General features: G+C 36.6%; 1 long non-coding RNA gene and 1 pseudogene across 2 annotated transcripts in view; both read right to left on the reverse strand.

Annotated features, from left to right (window-relative positions):
- LOC149538224 (uncharacterized) overlaps positions 1-27,228 on the reverse strand; it is an 84,744-nt pseudogene that overhangs the window by 12,692 nt on the left and 44,824 nt on the right. The gene's annotated exons all lie outside the window — the stretch shown is intronic.
- On the reverse strand, positions 22,294-23,910 carry LOC149538225 (uncharacterized). Its single transcript, XR_016356013.1, has 2 exons — positions 23,423-23,910; positions 22,294-23,276 (listed from the first exon to the last, which is right to left on the reverse strand). It is a non-coding gene; the product is annotated as an uncharacterized LOC149538225 (long non-coding RNA).

The raw sequence follows: 27,228 nt of genomic DNA on the forward strand, positions 1-27,228 counted from the left end.
AGAACTCAGAGCAATTGTGAGTAGAATGTTGTAACCATGTTAAAGATAACTTAAGAACCTCCATCGAGTTTGACCCAAATTTAGTACAAGTCCTACCATAGACTAACAACTAAGCACATCCTTTAATCTCTGAACCTTGTCAAATGTATTCAAGAAATGAACAAGACAGACTTCATTTTGTCACCAAAAATGTGAAATCTACACATCTCGCCCACGAGTGATAACATGGACCCCCTTTGCACTTGCAAAGGCCCCAAACCAAAATGCTCACCGACAAAGGTAAGCTAAAAGATTTCAAGTCAAATGACTGGATACAAATCAAACTCGAGCTCCCTCACAACATCTAAACTAAGCAACTGAAAGAAAACTATTCTAACCAACTCTAAACTAAACAACTAAAAGAAAACTATTCTAACCAACTGAAAGGGAAACTAAACTACCCAACTGAAAGGAAACTAAACTACTCTCCTGAACCAAATGGTCCAAGAGAAACCTACCCTAACTATGTACAAGAATCTTGAAGGGATGACACAAACCAAACCTATATATACACTTGATTTAGCATAGCTTCTCAAGATGTTCAAGAGTATCAAGGATTGGGTAAGGGTTCTTAGTTTAGCATTTTTATCCTTGTACTTTGAGAAAATATTTATCAACCAATTTTCAAAATCAGGAAAACTATCATGCAAGACCAACAATTGAGGCAATTCATGTGCTCCATGGTCAATCCAAATGCAAGTTTTATTTCCTAAACCTCCATAATCAAAATAATAATTATCAAAATTTTCAACATTAGAAGCAAGGAAAGAAACAACCTGGCATGTCTCAAGTAGTAGCTCATGTTGAAATCCTTGTTGATTATTCACATATTTAGGAGGATGCAGTTGGTGGTGGATTCCCCCTCTGGTGGTAACATCAAACTCACAAGTGTTCAAGATAGGATAACTCTTGTGATCAAGCCCTTGGAATATTGCTTTAGGTGGCTTGTCCTTATATAGCGTGAACCATGCATCCTTATGTGTATTACTAAGTGCATCCTCAAAAATCAAGGATTCCTTAATGAGGTCTCCTTCATATATATTCCCAACTTGTTCAAATACAATATCCAATTGTGACATCAACCCAAATTGCTCGTCATCATCCTCACCCATGGTGTTGCTTGTAGATTTCTCTTTAGGAACATCTTGCAATTCTCTATGTAGAATCTTATCAAGCATAGAATTTTCATGATTGAAAGGAAGATCATCAAATGACTTCATAAATTCATCATCAACTTCAATAATAGGTGGTAATGTTTCAAGAGGTTGAAATTGATGGTGAACGATGCCACTTGTAGTAACTTTATCATCTTGAAATACATTTGGAAATGAATCTACTTCCCTCATGATATCATTTAGCACCCCCACAAAGGTTGTAGTATCTCTGATGGTTTTGTCAACTTGTTCCCTATACCTTGATTCATCTATGATAACTTTTAATTCCTCATTCGTCCTGTCCACCCAATTGCCTTCTATTTCATGGGTATGTGAAATTTCTTGCAAGTCATCCTCAAGAATTTGACTTTGTAGCATGTGGGAAAGTTCCCCAAGGACCACATCCTCAAACTTGGGGTGATTATTTTCTAGTTCTTCATTATGTAGATCTTTTTCTTCTATGTCTCCCCTTCCTTTGATGAAATTAATTGTGTGCTTGATTTTATTTTCAACACCTTCTTGTGAAGTGACATGTGAAAGTTCTTCCTCTCAATTGTCATCATCATTATACTCAACCATGATTCCTTGATGCAACTGATTTCTTTCTTCAGCATTTAGTTCCCAACATGAGTGACGACTACCACCTTCCTTCGACATCCAACTTGGAATTTGGAAGATATACTTGTCACCCCCCAAAGATATCTCCTCGTACCCACTTTTTTAATCATCATCAATCATTTTTCAGTCTTGGGTAGACACTTGAAGAGGATGAAATTCAAGATCTGGAGGAGAAATTTCCAGCACTAAATCCTTTTTCATTTTTCCATGAAGGAGAAAGTTTCCAACACTTAGCCATTTATTCTTCCATGAAGGAGGAATTGCCAACACTTAGCCAATTTTTCTTCCATGAAGGAGAAACTTCCAACACTAGCATTTTTTTCTTCCATGAAGGAGGAATTTCTAACACTTTGCCATTTTTGCTTCCATGAAGGAGAAATTTCCAACACTTAGCCATTTTTGCTCCCATGATTTCTAATTCTCTTGCTCATGGAAATTTTGAGTGGTCAAGGATTTTGTCCATGATGAAAGAATTCTGCAACAACCATTTTTCTCCAAGGTGGGATTTTTTGAGTGATCGTGGATTTTGTCCATGATGGAAGAATTTTGCAACAACCATTTTTCTCCAAGGCAGGACTTTTTAAGAGATCGTAGATTTTGTCCATGATGGAAGAATTCCGCAACAACCATTTTTCTCCAAGGCTGGATTTTTTGAGAGATCGTGGATTTTTTCCATGATGGAAGAATTCTGCAACAACCATTTTTCTCAAAGGCTGAATTTTTTGAGAGATCGTGGATTTTGTCCATGATGGAAGAATTCCGCAACAACCATTTTTCTCTAAGGTAGGATTTTTGAGTGATCTTGGATTTTGTCCACGATGGAAGAATTCCACAACCATTTTTTTCTTAATTGATTGTCGTGCTTGCTCATTCTTTTGGATATACACACATGTACCCTTTTGGCTCTTTATCAACCATAGCTCACTTGTTGCAAAAATAGACCTGCCAAAAATAGACATTCTAAAAATAGTAAGTTGTCCCAAAGTCAAAATAAGGCCAATCTGAGAGGCAGTGAAATTTACTAAAAATAGACTTTCTAAAAATAGTAAGTTGTCCCATAGTCAAAATAAGGCCAATCTGAGAGGCAGTGAAATTTACTAAAAATAGACTTTCTAAAAATAGTAAGTCAAGACATTCAATTCTCAAACAAGCAAATAATTTCCATTCTCAGAGCCACATGGACAACACTTTCTACATCTGGCCAATTTTACCAATTCTCATTTAAAAGAGGGAACTTTAGAAGATTGAACCCAATACTACCAAGAACTAAAGCCAAAAGGACAAGACCAAGAGGCAAAAGGGGGCCCCCCATTTGCAATGGGGCGATGGTGTGAAAAGCTCACAACAGATACCTATGTTGGGGCTTCCATTTCCACGATCATCCTTACTTTATCAGGGTCGGTCTTCAATCCTGACTTGCAAACAATGTGCCCGAGTAGTTTGCGTTGAGGAAGCATGAACCAACATTTTTTTGGATTCAATGCCAGCATTGCCCACCGACACCTCTCCATGCATTCCTGGAGTGCTTTCAAGTGGTTTTCTTGTCCACTGAAGATGGACCAATCATCCAAAAATGCTTACAAGTTGCCTATCGACATTTTGTCAAATATGTGCAAAATGATCCTCTGAAACATATTAGGTGTGTTACACAATCCGAAGGGCATTCGGTTGTAAGTATACACTCCATCCTCCACCACAAAAGTAGTTATTAGCTTATCTTCTTCAGTGATGGAAATCTAGTTATAACCAAAGAATCCATCCATAAAGGAATACATCTCATGTCATGCCACTTCAACTAGAATTGTGTCCATGAAGGGGATTAGAAAGGGATCTTTTATTGTTACCACATTCAAGCACCGAAAATCCACACATATCCAGATTTGGATCTCGTCCTTCATGGATATCACAATTGGTGACACCCACTCACTTGTTTGAAGTTTAAATATTATGTCGGCTTCCAGCATTCATTGTATTTCCTCATCGACGCGGGCTATGTAGTTTTTGTTCATTTTGTACGGTCGCTTCCGCACAAGTATGGCTTCAAGTACTAAAGGTATGCGATGGACACACATTTCTAGCAGGACCACTTTTAAATCCTTTTAAGTCCATGTAAATACATCTTTATACTCCATAAAGATTTTAAATGTCGTGGTCTTCAGTACCGAGTTCCAGTCATCTCCAACCAATATGTTCCTCGGATTCTCTGCATCGCCAAGATTAGTAGCCTCTACTGATGGCTCTTCGTATCTTATAGCTTTCCCTTCAAAGAAATGGATGGGACTTTCATTGATCTTCGTGTTGCCTTCTTTATATTCCACGAACTCCAGTGGAAATACCTCCTTCTCATCTTCCGGCTCCTCAATGCCAAGCATTTAGGAATGGAAGAGCTCATAATCTTCCATGTGCCAATGGAAAAGTCCATTTAGTGAACTGGTCTCATCCCTTGAACATTCTTCCAATTGTAAAATGCCTTCGTCATTCAAATTCATATAGGGTCTTCCCTCATCTCTCGGATGTTCCCCGTCTGACTCGGACTCCAACAACGATGTCATTTATTCACTTACTATTTGAGTTCGGAGATCAATGGCAAACTTCCACCCTCCACTTTTCATGGACAAAACATTTTTCTTCCAGTTGTGATTCACTTTAGCGGCCACCAGCCATCCTCTTCCAAGAATGGCATCATATCCTTTTTTCTTCAAGGGAATAACTACAAAATCCAACAGAAATGGCTACGTCCCGATAGTTACTTGTTGAGCCACCAAGGTCCCTAGGGGCTTTATCCCTCGATGGTCGGCGCTGAGCAGGTTGAATGTGGGCAGCCACAAGCTAGGCTTGCGCAATTTCTTCCACGTCTCCTCAAGAAGAACATTCACCCTGGACCCACCATCCACGATGGTGTCCATCAAGATGGTTCCTAGGATTCCCATCTCAACCACCGCCAAGTGACAGCCGTTGCTTACTAATAGCACCATGGATCTGTGGCCGACCCTCCTAGTACCGTTGGTTGTTCCTTCGTCTCTGACAAGTTTGCGTGGGCATTCAATAATGTCGTCCTTAGTTGTGGTATCGTTGGTAATAGGTCTTGAAGTCTAACGAGAACCTCCATTTACAGCATCTGATTGACCAAGTTCTCTCCCTCTGATCTTCCAGGAATAGTATCTTTTGTAGCCTTCATTGCCCTTTCCATGTCTTCCTGTGCCTCCCACAATCTTTGCTTCTCCGTGCGGGGGTCTGGATATGTGGTCTGCTTAGCCTAGTTACGAGTGACAATAAGAACTTTCTCTTCATCATTATTAAGGACGTTTACTTGTTTTGGGCAGTTAGCATCTTCATGGTACCCTGGACCACACCATCGACATAATTTTTGAGGAATGTCATTCTTCAGAAACTCTCTAGCGAAGTGGTTCCATTAGTTACATGCCAAACATTAGATTATGGGTCTACCCTTGGAATCATACTGTATCTGATTCCTGTTGTCATTGCCGCCCCGTCCTCCTTGCCAGTTGTTTTTGTAGCCGTCGAATGTGGCATTGTTGTTGCCCTAGGTCTCATTATTAGTGCCCAAAGTGGATGATTGTTCCTGTGTGAACAGTATCTGCTAACTTCGTGTCTTCATGTTGAACGGACATTCCTTCGTCGAATGACCCAAGATCTGATAGATATCACACATTGCCTTTTTAGGGCACGCTCCCTTTGGGTGGCCTTTCTCTTTGCAATCCGTACACCATATTTCTCCCTCCTCCATATGGCAACTGGTTCCCTTCATGGATTTGAATTCCTTTCTCATCTGCTCTAAGTCTTTTTGGAGTGCTTGTACTTTCTTATTGGGTTCCTCATTGCTATCTGCACTGCTTTCCTCTTCAAAGGACTCATCACTCTCCAAGGAGGATGAGGATTTACTTCTCTTCTTTTTCTTCTTTGTCATTTTGCCCTCACTTTCCAAGTTCATGGCACAGTCGTAGGCATCCATGTATGATGTGGGCAAGACTATCTCCATCTTCCTTCTCAATGCCCCACGGAGTCCTTCTACAAACCATTGTTTCTTTGGTTCGTCTATTAGTTGAGTACCCATTCTGCTCAGAAGATCCTTGAGCCTTCAATTGTAGGCTTGAACTGTTTCCTTCTTCCTTGTTTACAGTTATAGATCTCGGTGAAAACCTCATTGTCGTCCCATAGCAGTCAAAATTCTACTTGGAATTCTTTATTTAGATCATCAACATGTGGCGATCTTTGCCTTGTCCATGTCCGAGAACCAATCCACGGCCACTCCCCGTAGGCTGGCAGGGAACTGGTGCAACCACTCGTCTGCATCAGTGACTGAGTTGGCAGTTCATATATTTGCATACGTATGTCAATGCCACATGAGATCTTCCTTCCCATTACCTATGAACTTTGGGAGTTTTTCTTTTAAGACATTGTGCTTCTCGTCCTTTGATTGCCGCTAAGTCATGTTGTTGAACTATTAGAAGTTGGTCTTAGAAGTTGGTCCTGATAGGTTACTCTGACCACCATGCAATGTCGCTCTAACACTTCCTTGTGTCCCGATGTCTTCTGTTGGCCTCGCCTCCTCTCCTACTTCTTCACAAGTTCCCTCTTGTAGTGGTGTACGGGATGAATGTAAAAATTGCTCCTTTGTCTCCTCAAGTACTGCTAATCTATGTTGTGTTTCCTCGAGGAACTCCTCAATGCTCAGTCCCCACCATTCCAGTGAACTGTGGCACCTTTCGATGGTTCCTGTGAACCCCACTACAACCACCACACTAGGTGATTCCTCCAGCTGCCCCTCAGTCTGTTCCTCGGCAAGTTGTCTTATTCTTCATCATCGTTCGGCTTCCCCACGCATAGATTATAATTCATCAATTTCTTCCCTCAAATTCCTATTCTTATTTACAAGATTGGGCATTTGACATATACCATTATTTTTAAAAAACAAACAAGATAGAACACTCTTTTATTTATTTACTCTATATACATCATGTGTCAATTTATGCAACAATTAGAGACTTCTGAGTGCCCTTGACACCATGGCACAAAAGCTCATAGTTTAGTTTTCTGACGCCATGTGTCTCTCTCCTCATAGAAATTCCTAAGGGTGTTTTGCCGACAATCCTCTTGTTCCACTTCTTCCCCACTTCTTTTCTGTGACAAGTACGCATGCACAATTAGGCAGGGAAGTTGGTCTAGGAATCAGTTCGTTGTCGGACTTGCGTGCATGGCATTCCACACTGTGTTCTATGAAATGTCATTCTCTATGGCTTCTCTCCGTCACGTTTCTAGGCTTACACGGTAGAGAATGTGGAAGTTTTGGGTTGCCTCATGTTCGCCTTCTAGAAGTTATCTTTCGTCATCCTCGTTCGTTTTCCGGTTGTCTTCTACGGTATTCCCATCTATTCTTGACCTTCCATGTGCTACTTCTGGATTAGAACTAGCAACGGCGCCAAATGTTTAGTTCGTAGGTGAACAAGAAAGAAACATATAATCAATGCAAAATACTATTCATTTATCAAATGTTTTCTGTACATAACAATAATGTTTCATACAATGATATGATGCCCAAATACATAAGTGTTTACAATGTTTATAATGTCTGATAAAGTGTCAATGAAACGACACAACCATGTCCGCACCAATAACTATCTAACTACCCATTTCGCCAAACAACATAAGGCCCGATGGAAATAATATAGGAATATGAAAGGTGGCCTCACATGAAATAATATTAAACCAAAGCCAAGGTGAAAGAAATAATAATATTGTCTTAGTATATAGTATCATAGTATCTATGCCAACAGTGGCATGTTGTGATGGTTAAGTTGTTGCATTGTTATCCTTGCCATCAAGGTTCAAATCTCATGGGGATGAGGTCCCTCGTTTGTGGCTTCACTGGTTCATAGCTCCAGGTCAAAGCGTTTACCCCTTTTTTTTTTCTTTTTTTTTAAAGTATCATAGTATCTATAGATACCTATATATGTGTGTATGTATATATGTGTACATGTGTAAACCCCAACCATATATTTCTTATGTATATGCTAAATATCAAGTATGCATATACATCCATATATATTTATATACATGTATAGATATTTAGGTCTCATGATGTCGATATGATAAGACATGCTTATACACTATATATATATATATATATATATATATATATATATATATATATATATATATATATATATATATATATATATATATATATATATATATATATATATATATATATATATATATATGGTTTATGTATGTACACATATACATGTATAGATATTTAGGTATCATGATGTCAATATGATGACATGCTTATACACCAAGAGGCTCTAACCAACAACACAGTTACAAAGGTATAAACTTGCTCAAATTTCAATTCATGCTTAGTGATCTCGTTTACTATTAAATGATATGTAATTTAATAGGTTAACTCATGGTCATCCAACATATACTCTTGCTTGCCTAGTCGTTTACCCTTAGCCATGGTGGTTCAGGGGTCATACCTATTTGCTCAATAAATGGTGGTACCCCCTCTACACAATTCTTTTCTGACAACACTTCTACCCCTTGACGTGTTCCTGCAAGGAATTTCTCCACAATTTTATCATATTCCTCAATATAATAACAATTACCATAACAAGTTATTAATCATAAACTATCATAACCGCTAGCTGTCATTTCACTTCCCATGAATTAATGATGAATAACCAACTTTCCAAGATAACATTAAAATATCATCATAAAGATTCACTAGCATGCCAACTTCATATGAAATTTTAACGATTAACCTTCTTACCATTTCACAAGATGATAACTAATTTTACCTGTCAACTAACTTCACATGAAACCTCAACAACTATATGAACATTTCAAATGGAGTCAAAATTGGGATGCAACATACCCTTCCCCTCATTTAAATTGTGCCGATAATTGGAATGTAACAATTACTATACTAAGACATGATAGCATTTCAAGGCACACTGAATCATCCACAAAGTGAAGGTAATATTTCTTATTTGAGCTTTAAAGTGTTTTAGTTTCACTAGATAGCTCATGGTAATCCTTGTACTTTTTCGCCTGTCTAGTCGTCCTTGGTACAAGGTAGTTAGGTTCATACCTGATGGCCTAACAATGGATTTGGGTGTCCCCTTCCGAACTCTCATTTTGGCAACACTTCCCCTCATCGTCATGCTCCAACAAAATGGAAACAATTCAAGGTAATAACACATTTCCAATAATTTGAAATAATAATAAAATATCACATAATCATTTTCAATTTCTAAAATATTCATTTTCCAATTTCATCATAACTAACTAACATGTCACATGAAGCATTAACTAATAACCAAATTTCTATTCCACAAGAATCAAAATATCTAAACAACTTTAACGATAGATCAATTTCACATGAACCAAAATTCTCAACAAATATACCAAACAACTAATTTCACATGAATTTTTCCAACGGCTAGAAGATTATTCATGTAGCAAAATTTGGGGTGTAACATACCCTCCCCCCTTATGTTTCATCGCCCCCGATGAACTCTACAACATAACAAAAAAATACTATAGCTAAAACATAAGTCAAAACACATATATAATTTAGAGTTCTTTCATAGTTCAAGTTCTCAAAAACAAATGAGGAAACTTCTACAAGATCTCATCATAATCTTCCCATGTGTCATTTCCCTCAGAATACCGGTCCCACTAGACCTCACATTGAGTTACATCTTGATTTTGCAAGCGAAGCTTACGCACCTCGAGTATTTTGAGTGGTTCTATTTCCACCACCCTTGGGTCTCGCACCTGCAAAAGATTCCAATCAATGACATGCTCATCATGGGTTATATATTTCTTAAGGTATGATTCATGAAACACATTATGCATTCTAGCAAAGGCTTGACGTAGAGCAATTGTGTAGGCTACCTAGTTTATGACCTCCAAAACTTCAAATGGCTCTACATATCTTAAGGCTAGTTTTGAGTTCTTGCCAAACTTGATGTTGCTCTGTTGTGGCTTAACCTTTAGGAGGACCTTTTCTTCGACTAAGAACTCTCTAGGGATCTTTTTCGCATCTGCATAGCTCTTTTGTTAGTTGTTTGCCTCCTTCAGTCTCTGACAGATTTGAACTACCTATTCCTCAATCTCTAGAAGCATCTCAAGCCCGACAATGATTATGTCTTCGATCCTCTTCCAACTCGCAGGGGTTCTGCACTTGCGCCCATATAGAGCCTCGAAGGGCACCATCTTAATTGTTGATTGGTAAGAATTGTTATATGCATATTCAACTAATGGAAGATATGTTTCCCATAGGTACTGTTGGACCATACAATATACCCTTAGGACATCCTCTAGTACTTGGCTCTCCCTTTCTGTTTGATCATCTGTTTCAAGGTGATAGGCGGAGCTGATATTCAATTTGGTTCCAAAAGCCGAAAATATGGTTTGCCAAAATCTGGATGTTATCCTAGCATCTCTATTGAATATGATATTTTTTGGAATTCTACGAAGTTCAAAAATTTCTCTTACAAACTTATGAGCAATCTATGATGCTCCACCTATTAGATTTCCTAGTATAAAATGAGCCACCTTAGTCAACCTATCTACAACCACTAGGATGTTATTATTTCTATTCTGAGTCATAGGTAACCCTTAAATTCTAGAACTTCATTTGGATGAAATAGTCGTGCTGGATAACGGTGCTCTACCTTAACCCTCTAACACTTGAGGCATCCTACCACAAAATCTGTGACTTCTTTCTTCATCCCTTTCCAAAAGTACAAAGGTTTTAGAGCTGCCATCATTTTGGTTACCCCATGGTGTCCGATATAAGGAGTAGTATGAATTTCTCCCAAGATCATCCTTCTAATTTCCAAATTCCTAGGTATGTACATCCTACCTTTATATGTCAAAAGTCCCTCCTCTAGATGGTATCCTTCATATCTAGAATCTTGAGGTTCCCTCTAAAGTGCTTAACGGACCTCGCTATAAAAGTTGTCACCGAGTAGATACTGTAGTACTTGCTCCTTAAGCTCAATGTTTATTGCTACCATAGCTGATATATGCCTCTATAGGCTTAGGGTGTCTGCTACTCTATTTTCTTTACCCTTTGATATATCTGATCCATCTCCTTTGTCGTACTGCATTGGGATTATGGTGGGCAAATATATATTTCAGCCCATGATGATCTAACCGAAGTTTGAAGAGATTCCCAATTAGATAGTGCCTCCACATTTATAGAGTGTGCACATTGGTTGCTAGTCCCAAGTCATGTGGTGCAAAATTTTGCTCATAATTTCTCAATTTTCTGGACTCATAGGCTATGACTTGGTCTTCTTGCATCAATACGCCCCCCAATTCTTCCCCTGATGCATCTATTATGACCACAAACTGACCTTCTGGATTAGGCACTCTAAATATGGGGGTGATAGTTAACTTTTCCTTGAGGTAATCAAAGGTTGTTTGGCATTTTTTAGTCCAAATGAACTTCTTCCCTTTTCTTTGGAGTGAGGTGATAGGATGTGCAATTTTGAAAAAAATCTTTGATAAACTTCCTATAAAATCTAGCTAAGGCCATGAAGCTCCTGATTTCTAACACATTCTTAGGTATTGGCCAATCTTTGATTGCCTTTATCTTTGCAGGATCTATAGCCATTCCTTGAGCTGATATAATGTGCCCTAGATACCGAATTTCCTTTTGGAAAAAGGAACACTAAGAAATTTTTCCATACAGCTTATGTTCTCGCAACCCCTGAAGGACTCTCTAAGTGCCTCTGGTGCTCCTTTTCATTTCGGGAATAGATAAGAATATCATCAATAAAAACTAACACAAATTTATCCAAACAATCCTGAAAAATACTATTCATGAGGTTCATGAAGGCTGTCGGAGCATTGGTTAACCCAAAAAGGTAACACTGTGAACTCATAATGCCCATACCAAGTTCAAAAAGCAGTCTTGTGAATGTCCTCTTCCTTGATTCAAAGCTAATGATAGCCCAATCTTAAGTCGATCTTGGAAAACATGTAACTCCCCTCATCTGATCAAATAGATCATCAATCCTAGAGAGTGGATACCTATTCTTGATGATAACCTTATTAAGCATCCTCTAATCTATGAACAATCTCATAGTTCCATCCTTCTTTTTGAAAAACAAGACTAGAGCTCCCCTAGGCGAAACACTTGGTCGAATGAGTTTCTTATCCAAAAGGTCTTGCAACTGCATTTGAAATTCCATCAATTCAGTAATGGTCATTCGATAGGGCACTCTTGATATGGATTCTGCCCCGAGCACCAAACCTATAGTGAAGTCAAATACTCTGGATGGAGGTAAGCCGGGAAGTTCTTTCGGGAATACATCCTGAAAGTGTTTAAGGTATGGATACTTTTCTTCAAAAGATTCCCTCAGTTTTTCTCTGATTTCCCCATCTTCAAAGATGTAATCATCCTAAAAAGCGTTTTCTAGTGGTTCTCTCAAATCTTCTATCTTTACAGTGAATATCTCACACCCCTTCCTCTTGCATCTTTTAAGTTGCATAGCTAAGATTTGGCGAGGTCTTACCTCATGCATTATGCCTTGAATGCTTATAGTGTTTCCTTGATCATCCAAACACTCTACTGTCTTGGCAAGACAAACTACTTTGGCCTTGTGCTCACTGAGCCAATACATTCCCATGATGATGTCATACAACCCTAAATGTGTTACAAGTTTACCTTAGTACAGAAGTTCAGAAAATCTACCCAGGCCTCAAACAGACACTGCTCTACCCTAGCCCTTGTCTTATTTGCATACTCAATAGTCCATGGTTTTGTCATAAATCTAGTTCTTTTAGGGAACATACTCAAAAAGGCCTAATTGATGTTCAGCTTGCCGATTATCCACTACTCCATGAATCCTCTGCTAATAGATAGCCTGTTGAGGAGGGAGTGGAGGTCATGGTTGTTGGTTAGTGTTGAAGTTGTTAGGGCATTGATTAGCGTAGTGGTCCCCACTGCATGTAAAGGATCCTTTGGGTGGCCCTTTCTTTTCATCCCTTTATTATTACCATTGTTATTGGTATTACCTTTAACCTCCTTTCTACTCCTTCCATTGAATTCTGGTTTGTTGAGCCTAAAGTTCTTAAAACTCCTTGTATGGGTTCCTAAATCCAAACCTTCAATGTTCTAGCTGATCTTCCTCTTATTATCTCGAATGGAGTCATCCCTTTTAATTTTGAGCTCTTGCTGAATGGCTCGCTCGAGAACTTCCTCCATGGTTTGTGGAGTGAGGACATCTACAGCTCCCCCAACTCTATTGTTTAAACCCATGATAAACTTTCTAACTTTCAAATTTTTGTCTTGCTAATAAGGGGGAACATATTTCAATAAACGGATGAGCTTCTCCCAGTACTTATGTAGAGTCAAATCTCCTTGCTTGAGATTCTGGAAGTCTAACAATATCTAGTCATAAAAGGTTTGGGGAAGCCATCAGTTTTTGAAGATAGAGACAAACCTTTTACATGCAATCTCGGTGGTTTTGATATTGAGTTCTATTTTGGTGTTTCCCCACTAGGTAGCTGCTTCTCCAAAAAGATGGTACATTCTCCATATGAATTTAAATGTTTCCAAGAAGCTCCTAATTTGATGTATTGCTCCATCTCAGCTAGCCATGCCTCAACATCTTCTTTGGATTCGGAGCCTAAGAACCTAGGAGGTTTTATCTTCTTAATATCAATGGATAGATCGCTGACTATTTCCTATTTCTTTTATTTTTCATAAGGTGTTAATGAAGCTTGTTTTTCCTTTTCGTTGTGGTCAGAGTTCTTAGGCTTATACCTAGGACGGAGCAAGGAGTGGGTCTCCTCCTGACCTCGCCCAATTTGGGTTGTCATTTCATTCATTCTCCTTTCCATATTCTCTAGTTCTGTTTGCTTATCTTGTAAAATTTGGATCAACGGATCTGATGAGTTATGGGGATTAGCCCCACTGGTTACCTCGTTATCAATAGTGTTTCCATGGCTAACCATGTTTTAAAGTTGAGTTTCCCTAAGATACACAATTATTTCTTCAATCAATATTATGCTAGCATTTGCTTACAACAATTTTAGGAAATTATGCTCACCAAGAGAGAAGAATTACTAATTGCTCATTATATATATATATATATATATATATATATATATATATATAATTTTCTTTTTCTTTGCTTGTTGCAACTGCAACTACATTATTTACAAAAATTTCCTCTCTTGAGGACACATCAAAAAGAATAAATTAACAATAAAATGGACATCCTATTCCTAGGTATTTTGTCCATTTCCATCTATGGGCTTGTCTTGCCCTTTACATGGTTTATGAAGGTCATCAAAGGACTAGTTTGTCTGGCATTCCATGCCTCAATAAGTTTGTTTCTCATTTCTGCCTTCCTGGCCGGAGTCCACCTGATTCTTTCTTTCTTGATTCGTCATAATGTTTGCAGTAAGGTTTCATTATCCTTGGGTATAGAGCAATAGGAATAATAATGTTTTGGCATACTCTTAATCAGATAGAAAAATATGGATGTCAGGGTTTCTTGCGAGGTGTCATGTGGGTATACACCATGTTTAACATCCAAATCTACATTTTCAGTTTTCTTGTTTTGTCTGAGAGGTGTGATGAGCCCAGGGTTCAAAGTTGAACCTGGCTCTAATACCATATGTAACATACTAGAATTCTAGAAATAATTAATCTTAACCGAATGAAAAGAGGTACTATTAAATGAGTTACTTACTCTTTCACATGAAATGAAAATATGTCTAATTAAAATCTACATTTCCATATATTTAGAAAGTAACAACCATCTAACTACTAGATTCACATGACATTCAATTATTAACTACCATTTTCACTTGCATTTTCTAATCTGAAATATTCTAATGGAAACAACACATTTATCAAATGAAATGCGAAGAGAAACATGTAAAGGTTATTAGAGTAAAAGCAATTGATGACATTGAGTTGTACAAGCCTTAACATCTGGAAGAGAGGAGAACCATTGCCATGGGCTTAACCTCCCAACTACAAACCCTTTAGTATCCACACATAATCTCCATTGAGAAAGGCCCTCCCTACCCTAGGAGTTGGCTTAGGACACCATTATCCAACCACTGAGCATCCTAGTGTTAGAGAGTCGACTAGACAGTTGTTGAGACTATGGATACTTTCCAATCAGCCTATCTTACAACTGCTAGTACCCTGAACTCTAGTGATCATGGTGAAAAACATGTCTTTAACTACCTTGGCCAAAGATTTCAGATGGGCAACTTATATGCCCAATCACCCACTGCTCAACTCGACAACAAGATTTATTACAAGGATTTCCATGAGCTATCTTTTTATTGTATTTGAATGTTTTTACTGATTACATGATTTCTTTCATTGCAGAATTCTTCCCACTCTCTCTCCCTTCATCTCAACCATGCTGGTCATCATGGATGATAATTTGGGAGGTTCACTACATGACAACTGTTCTTTTTATAAATAAAAAATAATGTGATTATACATTTGCCATCATCTTGCCAATTCTGGCCTGTGGCATTATAGGAATGTTAAGCCTTAAATCTGAATATTGTTCTCTACATATTTAGAGCAACTTACCCATCTCGAGGATATATAAAACATATCCCTATATAGTTTGGAGCTCATGATAGAGGAACATGAGTGCAAATGAATTTCAAGCATTTCACATACACAATCCTTCGACATTCACATATATAAATCTCTGATGAAAGTGCAAATAGAAGAATATACATCTATCAACCCATTTGATCATGAATTTCAGTAACACAACCAAGGCTGACTCGAGCAAAACAGCTATTCAGATTTCATGATATAAATATGATCAGATTGCGTATGATTACAAGACATGGCTTGATTTGGCAAACACGATATGCTGAATATAGTTAAATTGGGTGTAGGAAGATGCCACCACTATCGTTAACTACAAGCAGATTTGCTCAAGCACAACACAAGTTTCATTCATGGGCTAGGCAAGTTTAACAGACTTCTAACACAATATAACCGTACTAGTTACGGGACTGAGTAGCACTTAGCATGAACAAAGAGAGCTCTGTGGTAAGCAATAACATATGCAAGAGGTGCTCGAGAGGAAATGAAGGTAATATATAAAAACATCTGCCAAGAGGCAAGCCAAGAATAACAAGAAGTCACCCGTGCATGCTCGGTTATGAATAAAGATTCAAGTGGCAAGAGATGTCGCGCGGTCTCCAATTTCATTATGAGTAATGATTAACATAAAGCCCGATGCCTAAAAGGGTTATGGCAATATAGGTGGCTGCCAACAATTAAATAAATACATAATGACCAGAGTCAAGATCGAAACTATTAAAAAAAGGTGGCAACATCCCCAACCATGTCTTACTATATTAATGTCGTTCATATATATTCATGCTTGCCTGAGTAGCTTAATATATATATATATATATATATACACACACACACGCCAAAATAAATGAAATTCACATACATATATATACATATATATACGTGTATAGATACGTATACATTTTATACCACACAAGTATGAGTATGGAGTCTAGACACGATATTACTATACTAAGACATGATAGCATTTCAAGGCACACTGAATCATCCACAAAGTAAGGCAATATTTCATATTTGAGTTTTAAATTCTTTTAGTTTAACTAGATAGCTCATGGTCATCTTTGTACTTTCTTGCTTGTCTAGACGTTTTTTCCTTGGTCCAGGGTAGTTAGGTTCATACCTAATGGCCTGATAGTGGATTTGGGTGTCCCCTTCCTAAATCTCATTTTGGTAACACTTTCCCTCATCATCATGCTCCTGTAAAATGGAAACGATTATGGGTAATAACATATTTCCAATAATTTGAAATAATAATAAAATATCACATAATCATTTTTAATTTCAAACATATTTATTTTCCAATTTCATCATAATGGCTAAAATGTCACATGAAGCATTAACTAATAACCGAATTTCCATTCCACAAGAATCAAAATATCTCACAACTTTAACGATGGATCAATTTCACATCAACCAAAATTCTCAACAAATATGCTGAACAACTAACTTCACATGAATTTTTCCAACGGCTAGAAGATTATTTAATGTAGCAAAATTTGAGATGTAACAGTATTGCTTCACATAAGTTCCATTATGTTGCCTCACGGTTTGTGGTGTACTAACACTGACATCAGAGTAGCACAGCAAATTGGTGCAGCAGTATTCCTGAGGTTGAAATGGGATCTAGGTATTTGGTTTCAGCTTGCATGTGCGAATTGCTTGAGGGCAAACAACCTCTAGGAAGAGACAATTGTAATGTTCTCAAATATTGGCGAAATAAATAAATTAAATTAATTATTTAAAGCTGTCCAAATAAATTAATATTATAAGGATGATTTTATTTTTATTAAAAGTGACTTCATAAAATAAGTATTATTAAAAGTCATTGAATTAATAAATTCACCTTATTATAATGTCAACTTTAAATTATAACATAAAGTTGCATTTTGGAGAGATGAAATAAAGTTGCTCTCTCAAAATAGGGAAAAGACTATTATAAAAGGAGGAAAAAGAGAATGGTGAAGTTGTTATTTTTATTTTGAGTCTTTTCTTTGTGAGCTTGAAGCTTTGCTTAAAGGTCCAGTAAAACCCTAGTAAAAATCCTAGATGGTTTGGTGATTTGGATGATAACCCAGATCAGCCCCTTTGGTGAATTCGCTTCAAGATTCACATGTGTATTATATTTGTTCGCATTGTGGGTGTCGATCCCATTCATGGCCTGATTTGGAAATGATATCTCAAAGGAACTTGATGATATTGTACAGGAATTATGTGGGTACGCTGCATGTAAATATTATGCATGTTCTAGCACTGTAACAACAGTATATTTGATGTAACAGCCATGCATATGTTATATCAGAATCATTTTCATAGATCGGTCTTTGTAATAGCTTATTTCCTTGGAAATCTATATCGTTTCCTTTGCATATTTAGTTTGTATGTTGTTATTTTCCAATGAAATGAAGCAAATCATGTCAAAAATCTAAAATCCAAATCAGACTTGAAAAAACATCCTAGTTTGGGATATTTCAATGTGCTTTACACCCTGTGTATTCAGATTGTATTTCATGGTCTTTTGTGTATGACTCGTGCCTTACACATATTCAGGTAAATACTCCATGCTTTAACTGTACGATTCATGTGTATTGTGTTGATTCTATGAATACTTAAAAATGTTTCAAGAGCTAAAATCTTGCATTCAAATCAAAACAAGATACATTATTCATGCAAACATGAATCTCACTATTCCCTAATTAACATGGGCAAGACTCTAGTCAAAACAAGTGAGGGATTGTCAGACAAACCATGCCATGCAAATCTGTAAGGGTAGGAAGAAAATCCATACTCTATAGTGACAGTATTGGAACTTAATGAGTGTAAAAAGTCCGCCATTCATAGCATATTCATGAAAATCAATAGCAAGACATCTCAATAGGCAATTCAGTCGTGTCCCAGATATCAACATGATATTCAACCAAAACATTCTTTATATAGACAATACTAAAATCAAGTTAAGTTGCTATTATTAACTCTTCACAGCATCTTCTGGACCTATCAAGATCAAACATCTTTCCTGGTTCTCTAAAATTGTCATAAGGTCTCTTAGCGATTGACTTAGACATAATCATCCCACAACTTATGGAGTAAGAAACCCAGTCACCCAATCATGAACAGAACACCAGGGTGGGGTAAACATTATTAAAGGTTTTATGTGTTCCACCACAACAGTCATGATCCATGTATGATAATCCCTGTTCAGGAAACTATTCCAACCTGTTTACACTACATACATAGTGAAGTATCACTAGATCGTCTACAAGACTGAAACAAGTTTTGAAACCAAAAAAAGGTACAGAACCAGATTGTATACAGCAATCTATTGCTATGAATATTGAACAAACTCAGACTATTACACCTTCCCTTGGGTCATGGATGTCTGTCATGCTTGTAATCCTCATCTTAATATATGGAAAGCACACCCTTGCTATGACTCAAAGATATGTCTATGATGCTATGCAAGAAAAGGTTATGATGTTGAGAATAATTGATGAAACGTAATATCAGATTGGCACAGCAGAAGCAAAACACATTAGAATCTCTAAAGGGTTGAATTGGGATCCTCATGATAACAAAAGACTCCATAGGCAAAATTACACTATCATTGCTTGAGAATTAGTATCTTGGGAAGGCGGACTGTCATGCCCCCTGTTAGGATTAAACCATGGACGGAAATAACAATTACATGCAAATATAACCAATATCAGAAAATAATAGATCACACAGTAAAGAACACAAGACACCAAGATTTAACATGGTTCACCCAATCCCTGGGCTACATCCACCAAACAACAAGTCTGATATTATTACGATCCAGTGATAACAACTTGATTACAATTCGTAATCCCTTACAACTCAATACCGCCGCAAGAACCAATTTTTGCATCACAACAACGAAACAATCCCTAACCCTAAGCCCTTTTATACAAGTATTTTTACCGCTTTAGGGTTATAATTAATAATTACATGTCGGCCCAAAAATCTCGATAAAATAGGGTCCAAAAGAATTTATGAAGTATTTACAGTACTTTCTTGATTAGTCACCACAATCTAACACCCCCCTCATGTTAGGAGGAAATACAGCTCACAAACCCTATTAATAGGCGTCGAACAATATACCGTTGACAGCCACCTAAGACAAAACAAGTATTCATATTGGGCTGAATATCAGTTTATTTATCTCCAATATCAGTTTATTTATCTTGTGTCTATGCATATAAAGTTCCCACAGTTGTCACAAATGAGATAGATTAAATGCTAATTTAATTATTTTGGCATTTATTTTTATTTGCTGGCTAATTATTCATAGCTAAATTCTATTTTGTTGGAACTGATTTAATTGGTTTTGGGGACTTGTTTATAGTTAATTTTATTTAAGTCGATTAAAATTAGAGCAATAGCAGTGATAGGATTTAAATGAATTAAATTTAGAACTCTTTACAGCCAACCCTTTTAGTGTTGTTGCCACTTATATGCTAAGGGGCCAACCACACTTTGTGTCATGTCCCCTATTTTGCCAGTAGAATTTAATAATAAATAAATGAATCAATTTAATAATAAATTATATTAATAATTTATTATTAAATAATACAATATAATATTATATTATAAATAAATAAAGAAATATAATATTTTATTAATCAAAGAACATAATCAATATAATTATAATTATAGTTATATTTAGATAATTATAAAACCAATACACTTACATCTATCAATCATGTCCCTTGGGATAATAATATAGACCATAGTTACGGGACTCGGACTCGCCTGTGACTCGGAAAGCCAAAATTTGACTCGGACTTGGACTCGACAATCGAACTGGGCAAGGACTCAAAAAATAGAAAAACCCATGAAATTCAAAGATTTTTAAGTATTTAAAGATTTTTCCATGCATCATTTAGTCAATTAACATCAAATACACAATAATTGAGATAAATAGAAGCTACTTAACACACACAATTTTGCATAGATCACATAAGTATAACAACGAATTTCTAAAGGAAAAAAACTAAATAACATAATATAAAGTTAAACATAGTGTCACTATCAAATGTCTACAATTTATGAAATCCATAGAATCAGAAGTTGAAAAAAAATATCAAAATATCAGCTAGAGTGTAGAAGACTAAGGTTCATAGTAGCCTCTGCCCTCCTACGAATATGCCTAAGATAAGTCATGAAAGACTCAAATATTGAGAAATATGCTTATTACAGCTTATGTGTGCATTGTAGACAACAACAGGGCTCTCAATCTCAATTATGTCTTTCAATTTGCTTGGTGAAACATAACCTGTAACAATAAAAGTCTTTTAATAACAATTTTAATAACACTAAAAAAAAACACCTTCCAGAAATCTCTATCTTTTGAAAAAAAATTAAATTAAATTTTAAATTTTAAAAAATTCAGGGAGTCCTGGGCTCGGGACTTAGCGAGTCCACATGGACTTTGCCAGGACTCGACCAAGTTCGAGTCCAGAGGCCATTTGCCTCGGAAAGGCCACCTCTGCTTCAAACTCGTAGAGTCCTACTCGGACTCGTAGACTATTGGAACACTAATATAGATCGAGAATATAAGGAAAATAAAGGAAGGGATAGCTTTGACTAAGATGGGGGAAGACTTAACATACATTTTGGAAGACAAGCTCAGAGAAACTAGCGATCATGGAAGAAGCGAACATCACAGAGAAAGAAGAATAAATACTATCAGACACCAAGTGAACAGCGTGGACGAACAGTAACTCGAGAGAATAATTACAAACAATCAAATTAGTAAAGGATGAACCCACTTCAACACATACTGTGCAATTAGCGATTTAAGAAATTAAATTGCATACCACCAGAGACCATAACAAGAGCCTACAAGTCAACAAGATAAAAATGAGGAAAGGAACATAGAATATAAAAAGCTATAATCCGGAACTTCTGGGCATCCATCGACAATTACAAATAAGAGAATATCTCCTGGCAGATTCGCACTTCAGTTTACATACGATGACATAGATATCAAAGTACATAGTTACATTCAACACCAACTCATACAATCAATGAACCATGTAATTTTTATAAAGTCAATGACATCTCATCCATAGCAATGGACATATTTGAAAGATTAATTCCTACGATATTTTTGGTGATGAAGTTGTGGAAGACACAATACTTCTCGGAATAAGAGTAATCAACTATGGTAAGGAGCATTGTCACAAATCCATAACATATAAGAAACGGTAAAAGGAACAAGTCAACTATTGCAAAGATGAATACAATAAGATGAGTATACTTAGATGAGATCAGTCTCAACACTAAACCCAGGCATCGACCATTATAGGACTAACATAGTTAATAAGTTGAAGAGATATGGAGACAAGCATCAAACAAAATTCTGATATCCAATATGCCTAAACCAGTCAGCTGTATTATTGAATAGCCAACAAGAAGTCAGTATAGACCAAAGTAACAAGAATCAAAATTGGATTGGAATTGGCAAGGTTGAATTGAACCATGAACCAGACATGAATCGGAATCGAATCGGCTGTTAATCGGCAAATTTAAAAACACCCTTTAAATTTAGAGATTTTAACAATTTCAAACTTATTTCATGCACCCTTTATTGAATATAACTTAAACACACTATAACATCATCAAATAGAAGTTAACATACATGAACATGAAACATAAATGATAAATCCATCACATATGTAACTATGTTACACGTAAAATGTAAATTGTAGGCTATAGCTTAAGTAAGTAGAAATCATTGATCATAATGATTCAAATCATAGCATGTATGTAAGATGAAGATCCATAAGACATCAAATCATAAATATATGTAAGAATCTAAGATGAAGATCCATGAAATGTATATCTATTAATATTTGTAAACAAAATGAAAAAACAAGGCTCCAACTCAAGCCTCATCATCATCCTCAAGCTCAGTCCCAGCCTCAAGCCTTCTAGAAAGGCGTTTAAGGAAAGTCCCAGAGGACTGCCAAGTCATAGCCCCTACATGTAAGATGGGCTCACGAACAACATCACTTCGGCCTATGCGTGTGCATGTGTGTGTGCGTCTACCAGTTCCTGAACGTACTCTAGCTGCCTCCTCTACCATGGCCACAACCTCAATCTCTCTATCCACCTAGTCAACCCACTCATGGTCTTCCTCAGTGAAGACTGGATCCACAACCTCAATGAGTCACTCTGATTTTGGATCAATCTCCAGAAGAGTTGCTTGGCTGACTCAGAATACAAATAGCAATTTTTTGAGGTTTTGGGGTTGTGGGCCCAAACATTTGCCACCACCTATCTAAAATAAGGAAAAACAAAAACAATTAGTCTCATTTACAACTTTAAAATTACATAATCAACAATTAAAATGAACTTATAAGTCATAAATTTAAGAATCATGAATATATTATTTAATTTTTCCCTAGTTGTATTGTCGTCCAAGCATCTACGGCCATCCTGCCAAAGAAAAGTGGCCCTTCTTTATTATTGAACTTGTCGAGCTCAATGGTTGCAACTGCACTATCCTCATCACTACTCGACCTCTAGATCACTATATATAAGCCGGTGAGAACCTCCCCATCCACCTTGAAGTCAGGACGGAAACGAAATGTCAAATTCAGATAGTAAGTTGCTGCACGGATGTGTCGATGGAGCTGATTTTTCCATCTCTTGTCAATGATCTCCCAAATAGGGGCATACTTCTCCTGCACTCTTGCATACTGGGCTCTAATGGTCTCCTTGGCCCTATCCATGCCCTCATATATGTAGCCCATAGAGGGCTTCTCCCTATCAGCAGTTCGTAGGAGAGATACAAGGGGCTCAGTGACCTACACATAATGTAAAAAAACATTTGAGTCAAAACTTAAATATAAAATAATATAACTAGAAGTAAAAATAAATAATTAAACAATTAAATAATAAATACTAAATACTAAATAGTAAATTACTAAATGTTAAATTGCAATAAATTTACCTTAAGGATTTCTTAAGCAGGTTTCCAAAAGCCATCATCATCAAAGATGCAATTCACCACATCTGCCCTTGCAGTGGTTTTAGCATAGGAAGATGTAATCCACTCCTGCCCAACAAACATGTTCCTCAAATCGTCCCTTGATGTCGACAAGGACTACAGTGTGATGAAATTTGAGGCAAACCCCGTGATGCTTGGACAAGCTAACTCCTTGCCTCCTATGTAGTCCCTCATTGTGCTAAGGACGAATGAATGGTTATAGATAAACTTGCATATACTCTTTGCCCTTTCGACACATGATTTGACCCACTCAAGTTTGCCAATTTCCTCCAACATGAGGTCAAGGCAATGTGTCGCACAAGGAGATCAAAATATGGTGGGGTGCCTCTCCATCAAAAGTTTACCAAGAACAATTTTAAGTTCATTAGAAATTCAAACATGTTAGGAAACTTAGAATTAGAAAAGGTTTAAAATTCAAATAAAATTTTTTTGAAAACTTGAAAAGTTAAAAGTTTACCTACAGCAACATAACTTGTTGCATTATCTGTCGCCACTTGCACCACATGCTGTTGCCTTGCCTTTGCTATGATTTCCTCAATAACCTCACATAAGTATGTGGCATTTTTATATGAGCGAAAGCACAATGGATTTGAGGAACATGGAATATCCTACAAAACAATGAATTATCATGGATCATCAACAAATTAACAACCAACAAATCAATATTTGAAATATTCAATCATAATTCACAATTCACAACATGTGTAGGAAAGTAGAATGATCAATCACCTCCTCCGGAAACAAGAAAATTGAGGAGTGTTATATTTCTCTGATCTGTCCAACCATTAGTCGTGATGGTGCAACCCTTTATGATCAACTCCTTTCGGTGGTCCTTGAGCTCAACCTTCATATCCTCTACCATTTCATCCAAGAGTTATCCACTCAACTCAGCCTCAGTTGGGGCTTTAAACCCCAGACCACAAATAGCAACTGCATCTATCATGTTTTGCCAATAAGAAGCCCTATCACAAATGGAATATGATTAGAAATTTATATGACAAATCATTATGTAAACTTGTAAAGTGAATCTATGATTAATCAATGAATCATAAAACAAATAGATATAATTAAAATTTTACTTTAACCTTAAAGAAAACAAAGAAAAAAGAATCAATTACCTGGCTGCAACAAATGGAATATTGCAAAAGTACCATAATTTGCAAATTTCTTTTCTGGCAACATCATGAATCTCCTTGTTCAAACCCATGCCCTCAAGCGTGGATTGTGGGCCACAAGTAGTGCGGGCACAAAATAACTATCCAATCTCTTCTTCTGCACTCTAGGCTATAATAAGTTGGACTCAATCTCAATATAAGACCGACTAGCACTAGAACTAGGACAAAAAGGAGGCCTGGAAGAACCCTCTCCAACACAACCTACAGATGCGGATGCAGATGCGGCTATGGGAACATGGGAGCCAATAGCCCTTAACCCTTCAAGTTGTCTTTTCTTATTCAATTTATCTTGTTCATATTTTTCTATTGCCACTAAACAAGTGTGATTTGCCTCAACAATTTGTAGAGTGCAAATTGTAATATCATGTCCAGGTACAGCAGCAATTTGGTATTTGAATCTATAAATACCACTAGAATTTATTTCTTTACAAAACATACATTTCGTTTGAAATTTGTTTATTCTAAAAAAGTCTTCGATATATTTCCAACATTCATCTTTTTTTACCCATTGTGGAAAATGAAAGTTAAGGTTGTTGCAATAAGAAAATTCAAATAAAACCTCAAAGTTAGAAACTAATAAACAAAAGTTACAAAACAACATACCCTACTTTGCAATTTAGTAAAACTAAAAAACATTCAAGATTTGCAAATGAAAACTAGAAAAATTTAACAAAAAATGTGTAATACACTAACATGCAAAAATAAATCAATGGTTACCTCTTGCAAATGAGTTGAGGAGTGTTGCTATTGACTCCTTAATGCTCCCAATGCAATCTTATGGCCTCCCCAAGTGGACTTTTGATCTCTTTGTTGCTCTTCCTTCTTGCTAGTTGGAAACCTATAGTTTTTCTTTTTTCTTCTTCTCTCTCACTTTTCCTCTCTTCTACTCATGCTTAACAATTAGATGGCCCTTTACGGTTAAAACAAAGAGGAAAGGCCAAAAAAAAATGTGTTTTAATTAAAAAACAAGTTCACTTTTTGCCTTGTCGTGCGGCTGATTCATGTGTTTTTTGCATGAATCGCATGAATTGGCAATTTAGGCGATTCATACCGAAAAATCAGCTGAACCGATTCATGACTCCAAAAAAATTGTCAAGCCTGAATCGAATCACCAAACCAGCGATTTTGGCGATTTTTAGGCAATTCTCAAAACAATGGTACAGACACATGGTGGTAGGTTATAAACTGGAAAATCATGGTGATATCATTAGTATCCAACATGAATCAAGCTAATACTAACAATGAGATTTGCACGAAGCATATACGAACAAATCAACAATATAGTCAGTGCCTTGCCAATATAGAAATTATACACAGTCTGAATCTACCATGAACGATTATCTTTAATATCAACTAGGTCACTAGTGCTCGGAGTGCTGAAGGCAACGACTGACTGTCAAGATTAATTTGGTTCTCTAATCATCCTTAAAATGGTAAAACATTAATTAGTGTAGATATTAAGAGTCTGGAAATAAGACATTTTGATGAGGCAAGCCTTCTACATTTAAAATAATTAGCATGTTGACTACCCTCTCGCTGTTGGGTATCCCAAAATAGTAAAAAAGTAATGTTAAAGTGCAGACTAGCTCAATATATAAATCATTGCAGTTCAGGATAGCCTTCAATACATTCTCAATAAGTCTATTGCTTCTACCCAAGCTCAATGAGGGTGTAAAGTAGTCAGTAAAAAAGCCTCTTGTTATTAAATTATTCTCTTAATTCATAGGTCCAGACAAGGGGACATTTCACTTTGGCATCAACAAAGAAACATATAAAAAAAGTTTAATCACCCACATTATAATAAATAAAAAAGGAAGATTTAGAGAGGTCATTGTCATTGGAGAAGGCAGGGATTAATATTAATATGACAATTAAGTGCAGCAATTTATTAAGGCAGAAATCGGCTTAGAGGCCTATTAACCAAAGGGCACCTCCTTTAGAGAAGGCATGTCCATAGTGAAGAGTGGTGTCTCCCAAAACTATAAGAAAACCTAATCCATTCAGGACGAATATGAAGGTATAGAAGGCACATAAAGTAGGTTAAAAAGGGGAAATCTAAAATGAAAATCATTCAGATGTAAGCAGAAAATCATATCAATCAGACGTGTAAAAATATGGCATCACTCCTTTACTAGCACAATAGTGAATAAGAATGAGTGCATGAGCAGAATCGTAAAGTGGAGCAGATATAAATGGATAGAATGTATAATAAGATCATTCAATGAGCATGGGATAATAGAGCAGATCTGGATGACATTTATGAGAAAATTTTGGACAGTAATAGAGTAAGAGCAGTTCTAGAGCAGACGTGTGTACAGTAAAGTATTAAAGATAAATCATACACATCAGCAGAAGAGGCATTCTGCACATCAAAACAGAATTAGCAAGCAAATACAAATACCAAGGAAGATGAGTCCAGTCAGGAAACAAAATACAATGAGATCAAAGAAATCAGGAAGAGTAGCACAATATACATAGGAAGCATTCAAAACACAACCCCATAAATCTGATATAGACTAATTAAAGTCTAATAGCAAATATATCAAGGAGATTAATCTTCAGACGAGGAATAAT

This window comes from Cupressus sempervirens, chromosome 9, assembly GCF_028749045.1.
Source record: "Cupressus sempervirens isolate cs-2001-9-10 chromosome 9, ASM2874904v1, whole genome shotgun sequence".
NCBI lineage: Eukaryota > Viridiplantae > Streptophyta > Pinopsida > Cupressales > Cupressaceae > Cupressus > Cupressus sempervirens.